Source organism: Chiloscyllium plagiosum, chromosome 39, assembly GCF_004010195.1.
Source record: "Chiloscyllium plagiosum isolate BGI_BamShark_2017 chromosome 39, ASM401019v2, whole genome shotgun sequence".
NCBI lineage: Eukaryota > Metazoa > Chordata > Chondrichthyes > Orectolobiformes > Hemiscylliidae > Chiloscyllium > Chiloscyllium plagiosum.
This window is the reverse complement of record NC_057748.1, coordinates 26,060,331-26,069,716: the sequence shown is the minus strand read 5'-3', so window position 1 is coordinate 26,069,716 and position 9,386 is coordinate 26,060,331. Positions and strand designations below refer to the sequence as shown.

At 48.4% G+C, this 9,386-nt stretch overlaps 1 pseudogene; it reads right to left on the bottom strand.

Moving 5' to 3' along the window:
• The window catches only part of LOC122542351, a 12,517-nt pseudogene extending 7,846 nt beyond the window's left edge, over positions 1–4,671 (bottom strand).
• Between the last annotated feature and the right edge of the window lie 4,715 nt (positions 4,672–9,386).

Sequence of the window (9,386 nt, the reverse complement as noted above, 5' to 3'; positions counted from 1 at the left end):
TTAGGGTTAGTGTGAGGCTGCGATATAACATTGTTCAGGAATAGGGTTATGGTTACTGTGAGGCTGCGATATAACATTGTTCAGGAATAGGATTCGGGTTAGTGTGAGGCTGCGATATAACATTGTTCAGGAATAGGATTCGGGTTAGTGTGAGGCTGCGATATAACATTGTTCAGGAATAGGATTCGGGTTAGTGTGAGGCTGCGATATAACATTGTCCAGGAATAGGATTCGGGTTAGTGTGAGGCTGCGATATAACATTGTTCAGGAATAGGGTTAGGGTTAGGGTAAATGTGAGGCTGCGATATAACATTGTTCAGGGTTCGGGTTAGTGTGAGGCTGCGATATAACATTGTTCAGGAATAGGGTTAGGGTTAGTGTGAGCCTGCGATATAACATTGTTCAGCAATAGGGTTATGGTTACTGTGAGGCTGCGATATAACATTGTTCAGGAATAGGGTTAGGGTTAGTGTGAGGCTGCGATATAACATTGTTCAGGAATAGGGTTATGGTTACTGTGAGGCTGCGATATAACATTGTTCAGGAATAGGGTTAGGGTTAGTGTGAGGCTGCGATAAAGCATTGTCCCGCAGTAGGATTATGGTTAGGGTTGGGCTGCGATTTTACATTGTTCAGCGATAGGGTTACGTTAGAATGGGGGTTAGGGTTAATGTTAGGCTGCGATATAACATTGTTCCGCTGCCACGGAGACGGAGGGATCCTCTAACTTGGGAACAGAAGTCTCGTGAGTGCGAACGTGTGTCTGTCTTTGCTGAGCCAGTGACTGAATGCTGGACCATGAGTGAGCAATTTCAGAGACAGTGGCGGAGTTGGCATGCCATGGGAAAATAAAGCAGTGCACTTGGGTGTAACTCTGATGTGCAACATGGCCTGCCCAATGAAACCTGCTGCCAACTTTCTGCCGGTGAATGGTGCCTCTGTGTTCAGGGCAAGGGGACCTCACAAAGCCTCTCACCTGTTCAGCTCCTCGATGAGATGTTCGACCACTTTCCCCTTGGTATCGCGAACCTCCATGATCAGGCAAATGTCACAGCGGCTTACAATCTAACGTGGAATGCAAGCATATGGGGGTTGTTATTATAATGGGTGAAAGGGGCAGACCTTGGGAAGCAGGGGGTCTGAGGATGGGCACTGACAATGCGTTCCTTATCTTTAACGTGTGAAGTATGGAAGGAGGTAGACCCTGCGGCGATTCCTCATGATACCTCCTTGTGAGCAATGTTGGTACTGCTGCTCTGCCCCAAGCAGGGGGATGGACTACAGCAACTGGACCACACGTGGAGGGCAAGAGCCTTACTGCGTCAGTGGTGGACTCCTGAACAGTATAGCAACCCACACAAAACTGGCAATGAACATTGCAAGGGGGGTCACTGGTGAGCATAGAACCCTGGGAGGTAGAGGACAAGGCAGTACCTGATGTGTGTAGACAGCAGGATAGGGGGCTCAAGGTGGGGAAGTAGGCGTATTGGGGGATAATCGTCTTTAATGGCCAAAGCACTGAATACAAGTGGAAGGATGTTGATGAAACTATGTAACATTAGTTAGGCCGCAGCGAGTGTTCCATGTCCATTATGGGAATTGTACTGGAGAAGGTACAGAGGAGATTGTTGCCTGAGACGGAGCAACTCAGCTGTGATGAGAAAGCGGAAAAGCTGGGGGTGTTTACCTCCGAGCAGGGAAGCTCAGTGGGAGGGGGGAGTGATCTGATTGAGGTGTACAACATTCTGAGAGGCACAGGCAGAGTAGAGTAGGTAAGAAACATCATTCCCTCCTTAATCAAGGGCTCAATGACCAGAGAGGACACAGTCCGAAGGTCAGGAGCAGGAACGTCTGAGAGAATTTGAGGCAAACTTCTTTTACCACCCAGAGGATGGTGTGTGCATGTGTGTGTGTCTGCACGTGTGTGTAACTCACTGTTGGAAGGGATGGGAGAGGCAGAGAGACTGTGGCACAGAGATGAAACACCATAGAACACAAGGCTATGGGCCATGATCTGTGAATGTGGTTAGAGAAGAGAGATCCTTGATGACCAGCACAATCACAATGGGGCCGAAGGGCCTCTTTCTGTTATAAAACTCTGACTCTCTTGAAAGCCCCCTTCCAAAACCAAACCCAACATTGATAAATTGAAGCGGCTTTCATTTCCTCAGAGTCTGACAAAACCACAGGACGTTGCAAAGCTCCTTCTAGCCACTGACAATGTGCTCACTTCTGTAACGTTCTGTGGTTTAACGCTCCTCTCCCTCAACACTAACCCTCCAACAGTGCACACTCCCTCAGCACTGATCCTCCGACAGTGCCCACTCCCTCAGCACTGACGCTCTGACAGTGCCCCCTCCCTCAGCACTGGCCCTCCGACAGTGCGACGCTCCCTCAGCACTGACCCTCTGACAGTGCCCACTCCCTCAGCACTGACTCTCTGACAGTGCCCACTCCCGCAGCCCTGACCCTCTGATAGTGCCCACTCCCGCAGCCCTGACCCTCTGACAGTGCCCACTCCCGCAGCCCTGACCCTCTGACAGTGCCCGCTCCCTCAGCACTGACCCTCTGACAGTGCCCGCTCCCGCAGCCCTGACCCTCTGACAGTGCCCACTCCCTCAGCCCTGACCCTCTGACAGTGCGCGCTCCCTCAGCCCTGACCCTCTGACAGTGCCCTCTCCCTCAGCACTGACCCTCTGACAGTGCCCACTCCCTCAGCCCTGACCCTCTGACAGTGCCCTCTCCCTCAGCACTGACCCTCTGACAGTGCCCACTCCCTCAGCCCTGACCCTCTGATAGTGCCCACTCCCTCAGCACTGACCCTCTGACAGTGCCCACTCCCTCAGCCCTGACCCTCTGACTGTGCCCACTCCCTCAGCCCTGACCCTTCGACAGTGCCCACTCCCTCAGCACTGACCCTCTGACAGTGCCCACTGATTTCAGTTGATTGTGCAGGGTTGGGAAACGCAGCGTTACAGAAATAGAATGGGACTGGGTGAGTCTTGGCGTTGGATGATGTTTGGTGGGGCAGTATGGGCTCAATGGGCTGAATGGACTGCTTGCACACTGTGGAGACTCTGTGATTGTCTGAAGGTGAGGGTGCTGGGAGAGGGGAATGTTTACATACCTTGATGATAATGTCCATTACCCTGGGTTTTGAAGCTTTGGATGGTCCCAGACATCGAACGTTGAAGGAGCAGAGTCTGAAGGAGACGATACTGTGGTAACTGGCCAGAGTATACAGCAGCAGGCAACACCTCATTGTCTGAATGGGTAGGAATGGACTTCAAGTTCAGTTCAGAAACACATGGGAGTCTCACTCTTAACCTCTTCCATCTTCCTAACAAAGGTAGCCCCGACCCTGATCCTAACCCTACCTCAACCCTGACCCTATCCCAGACCCTGATCCTAACCCTACCTCAACCCTAACACTAATCCTACCCCTGACCCTGACCCTATCCCAGACCCTGATCCTAACCCTACCTCAACCCTAACACTAATCCTACCCCTGACCCTGACCCTATCCCAGACCCTGATCCTAACCCTACCTCAACCCTGACCCTATCCCAGATCCTGATCCTAATCCTACCTCAACCCTAACACTAATCCTACCCCTGACCCTGACCCTATCCCAGACCCTGATCCTAACCCTACCTCAACCCTGACCCTATCCCAGATCCTGATCCTAATCCTACCTCAACCCTAACACTAATCCTACCCCTGACCCTGACCCTATCCCAGACCCTGATCCTAACCCTACCTCAACCCTAACACTAATCCTACCCCTGACCCTGACCCTATCCCAGACCCTGATCCTAACCCTACCTCAACCCTAACCCTAACCATGACATTAATCCTACCCCTGACCCTGACCCTCACTACCCGCTGAGCCTACCCCTAACTCTACTCCAACCCTACCCCTACCCCTGACCCTGATACGACCCCTAACCCTACCCTGACCCTACCCGCTGACTCTGATCCTACCCTTGACTCTGACCCTGACCCTACCCCTGACACTGAACCTGAGCCTAACCCTATCCCTATCCCTAAAACTCCAGACACCAGTCTGGGCCTCCAACAAGGAGAGTTGCCTGGCTCTTCAGCGACAGGAGACATCACCCAATTGGACAGTTGGCATGCTAGAGCTTTCAGGGTGGAGGCTGTGTTGCAGGGCAGACCCAGGATTTTCCTGGGAATTTATTGCCATTAACCCTATCCTTCCTCACAGCCACCCCACTCCTGTCCCCTCACTAACAGCACGGTGCTGGGGCTGGGGGGTGGGGGGAGTAGTTTGATGGTTGGAATTCCTGTCCAGTCTCTATGTCTCTCTGAGCCCACCCCATTCCCCTCCCCGGTGCTGACAGAGCTTCTGACCCCAGCCAGTTTCCCACAGCCTCCCAGTCACAAGCTGGCTATTCAGCTGAATACCTTTCCCTGAGTTGTCTCGGGGCCAGGCCATCCTTTGAGGGATCCTCACATAGGGATAGTATTGCCCTTCTCCCCCTACAGAGTGAACGATGCCCCCCCTCCAACTCACTCCCTGTCTCTCTGGGCTGGAACCTACCGTCAGCTGTGTTCCCAGGCCATAAGGGAAGTGAGGTGCCGCTCCTGAGGACATGCAGCCTGTGCAGACTGTGTTTGTCTGTGCAGAGACTATTCAGTGTTCCTGACAGTGAACAAATGCTGACGTAATGCACAGTCAGCAGAGGAAGCTGCACAATGTGTTTCCACTAGTGTCTGTGTCTGTGTGTGTGTGTGTGTGTGTCTGCGCGCACGCACATGTTCCTGACAGTGACCATATGCTGATGCAATACACAGTCAGCAGAGGAAGCTGCACAATGTGTTTCCACTAGTGTCTGTGTCTGTGTGTGTGTGTGTGTGTGTCTGCGCGCACGCACATGTTCCTGACAGTGACCATATGCTGATGCAATACACAGTCAGCAGAGGAAGCTGCACAATGTGTTTCCACTAGTGTCTGTGTCTGTGTGTGTGTGTGTGTGTCTGCGCGCACGCACATGTTCCTGACAGTGACCATATGCTGATGCAATACACAGTCAGCAGAGGAAGCTTCTATCATGAGGAATCTTGTTGAGCGCCTTACTAAAGTTGCTCATCTCTTATCAACCCCTTCATTACTTCTTTAAAAAATGCAATCAAGTTCGTGAAATACTATTTCCCTTGCACAAAGGCCACTTTGACTCTCCCTAATCAGTCCTTGCCTTTCTAGTACATATAAATTCTGTCCCTCAGGAATCCCTCCATCAACTTACCCACCAGTCCCAGAGCAGACCTGACCCGGTTGGTAACAACCTTCGGAATTTGTAGACTGCATTCAGCAATGAGATTGGTTACCAATTTCTAATTTCCTTCCTCTCCCCCCCTTCTGCTTGTATGTGTGGTGATGATGCCTTTCCTCATGTGATTTGCTCATGGTACCTGCCAGTAGCTTACTGTCGCACACCTCCAGCAATCAAGGAGATAGAGGATCAGCAGGCCAAGTTTTCTAAGAACATGGCTTTGCCCTTCCCTCGATTTGTCTTGGCTCCTGAGGCCAGTTCAAATAGAATGGAGCTAAATAAAACTGGGCTGGTACGCCATCAATGCTGGCAGTTTTAACCTTTCCTCAAGAGTTTTTGTCACCTCATCCAGACATAACAGCTGGTGCAGCCTCACCCACATACTGTTGTCTGAGACGTCCGTGATAGAGGACAGGAACAATTGGGAGGCTGCACTGTCTGTGTCCTTCGTGTCATACAGACTGGCATCAAAGGATTTGCTGATCCTCGGGATGTCAGACTGAGATGATGTTACCAAGACATGTTCTCTCTTCAGGCTGCTGAGCACAGAGCTCTCCTTGTGCGACTTCTGAAAGAAGCAAGTCTCATCTTGCTCCACGGTGTGGATCTGGGAGCAGAAGATTAGCTTGTGAGCCTCCGAGTCAGAGAATGCGGCTTTCTGGCTGGTCACCTCCTGGAGATCCTCAATGACATCCATTCCCATAGTTTGTGGCAGGAATAGGTTTTGCTTGGTTCTGTGGTGTTTTGACAATTTTTCTCTGTCGCTTGCCTTTTGAGGGTAAAGGACCTGTTCGACTCATGGAGGGGTTTCACGGTTCTCCAACCTCAATGGTTTCTGGGTTTGACAATTTCACGTTCAGCTTCACTGTTCCCTTGCCAGCCTGCTGGTCGTCCTATAGGTGACAATTGACCAGCAGGAGGCAGTGGTTAGAGAATAACACCGGCTTCATGTTGGTGGATCTGGCCAAGAACGTGTGGGATACAAACAGGAAATCTTTCCTTGAGCGGATAAACCCATCTGGCCGTGACCACATGTATCTACATTGTGTTCAATCTGCAGAGCTGCTGAAGATATCATGCAGCTTTGTGTCTGTGACTGTTTCCATCAGGAATCTGATCGTGGAGTCCAGTTTGCTGTCAGCCCCTCTGGATCATCCATCCATTTTGATGATGCAGTCAAAGTCTGTGGCAGAATCATGGAATCTCTACAATGTAGACCCATCAAGTCCACACTGACCCTCCAAACAGCATCTCACCTAGACCTATCCCCATCCTATTCCTGGAACCCCCCACGTTTCTGCATTGGGAGCTGCTGCAAAACTCTTTATCACGGGGCATACACATAAATCTGGCATTATCTATGCAGCTCCCAGTCTCAATTAAAATGTCTCACAGTGAGCTGGCCTTGCCCACGCTCCTCCTACTAACGTTATGCTTACTGTGAGCAGTGATTCTGGCCTCAATCATATAGCTCCCAATATCTACAAGGTGATTGTAAACAGTTTCACAGTGACTCTGCCCTCAATTACACACCCCGCAGTAAAGATACAGTGATTTTAAACAGTTTCACAGTGACCGTGGCCTCAGCTATGCACATCTTGGTAATTGTACAGTAACTGTGAACAGTCTGCCCTCAGCTAAACGTCCCCCAGTAACTGTAAGTTCATGTTAAACAGTCTCAAAGTCAGCCTGTCCTCATTTACACCCTGCCCAAAATCTAAATGGTGACTGTAACCAGTCTCGCAGTGTGCCTGGTCACATCTGCACAACACCCAGTAACTATACAATTGAATTGAATTTGGACTGAATTGAATTTATTGTCACATCTACCGAGGCACTGTGGAAAACTTTCACTGTCTTGTGAGCAATATAGGCAGATCACAGAGTTAAACAGCATAGATAAGTAAATAATAGGTCAGCCTCAACAAAAAACCAAAACACAGGTACAGGCAAATGCAGCTATGCACATCTTGGCAATTACACAGCAACTGTGAACAGTCTGCCCTCAGCTAAATGTCCGCCAGTAACTGTAAGTTCACGTTAAACAGTCTCAAAGTCAGCCTGTCCTCATTTACACACTGTCCAAAATCTAAATGGTGACTGTATCCAGTCTCATAGTGAGTCATACTCCTACCAGTAACTTCTCAATGTCTGTGGCCTGTTTCACAGTCAGCCTGGCCTGACTTTCTCTTCCTGTGAGTCAACCCTTTGTGTCCTCTTCCGTTTAGCCCCTGCCTTTGGGAATGCAGCTAGATTCCCCTCCAGGATGCACATTTCCTTGGTGCTCCTACGTACACCACTTGTCTCCCCCCTTTCCTTCATTAATATGTTGAGTGAACCCCAGCCTCGCCCCCTTCATGACCCCATATTGTTGGAGAATTGCCACCATGGGCACTGCCACTGCTTCTCCAGCTCGTTCATATTTCTTCAAAAAAAACAGAAACACGATTCATTGACAGGAAACAGTGGCAGGTGAATGAGACTAATCATACATATTTCACTGTGCCTCAGTAAACGTGACAATAAATTCAATTCAATTTTATTCAATCCAATTTATCTAAATGCAGATTGCTGTCCAGTGGTGGGATTTACTTTATTTTATATGTATGAAACAGAAGCAGGAAAATGTGATTTTTGAGAAGATTTATGGCTCAGATTGAGGTTCAAGTTGTAAGTTTGCTCGCTGAGCTGGTAGGTTTGTTCTCATACGTTTTGTCACCACACTAGGTCACATCGTCAGTCAGCCTCCAGTGAAGTGCTGGTATTCAGTCCTGCTTTGTATTTGGGTGTCTTGGTCTGTTAAGAAGCAGGAAAAATTGTGAATAATTATGCATGCAAGCCATTTCACTGAATGCAACTGTGCAAAGAAATGAAATCTCTGCTTTTCAACTAATTCCAGTGGCACAACATTGGACAGAGGGCATTTGGAAATGATAGAAACTGCATAGTTTAATGAATTAATAAGGATTACAAATCAAGACAGGGGAAACTGAAGACACGCTCTGTACCCAAACTCTTAAACCATTTCACAAAAGGAATGCTTCATTCAAACAATTAAATCTGTCTTCATCATTTTTTAAATTCCAATCTCTGAGCCACTGTCTCCATGCAGTTTCCTTTCCATCCCCAGTATGGCCTCATGCCTGCCATTTCCCCCTAGGTATGGAACTATTTCTTATGAGGATGTGCTTAATTTCTGGAGGACATATTGCCGTGGTTGTGACTAGATCAGCTAGCTGGACCTCATAGACCTCAATGGTATGGGGAATGTGCGAACAGTATTGGTTTGCACTTGGAAGAAGTGTTGATGGATTGGAAAACAGATTTTGTGAATGGAACTGATATTGACTGTGAGGGATTCTTGAATGTATTGAGTTGATGATTGATTTTCTTTTCTCTACTGGCATTTTGTATGATTCATTGATTGATAATGAGAAAGGATATTAGCTTGTGTTGGTAAATTTAGATGGTAAATTATTCTGATTTGACTTGTGATAGAGGTATTCAAATAGGCATGGCCCCTTTTACAGAAATTCACAGATCCCTTAATATGTTTGTTGAATCCTTGGTGCCTTGTCGATGCAGTATTCTGGTGTGGAGCACTCCGTACACAATCTACATCACACCTTCTGGCAGGGAACCCAGTATTATCCATAACAATCAGCTTATTACAGATTTTCTGATGTCACCTCTGATCTACATCACGTGCATATATTTTACTGAAGACAAAATAATTCTGAATGTCTGGTTCATATCCCGAAATGGGGAACGTTGCAAGGCAGGGATGATCTCACAATTCAATGTTACTGAAATGGGCCATCGGTAGAGAGTGATAACAGATTATTGTGTTGGCTTCTGTTACTCAGCAGATTTTGGAAAAATTGAAGTGTGTAACTGCAATTTACTTTCTGGGCAACGACTGCAGTGGGTTGGGAAGACAGTGATCTAATTTGCATCTGGATAGTTTAGAGAAATGTTCACATCGAAGGTGGTAAAAGGATGTATTGATATGCTGGGCTTCAAGTCTACACCTCAGTCAGATTTTCCACACCGGGAAACAGCCATCAGGAAGGTTATGGCGACTTTCTA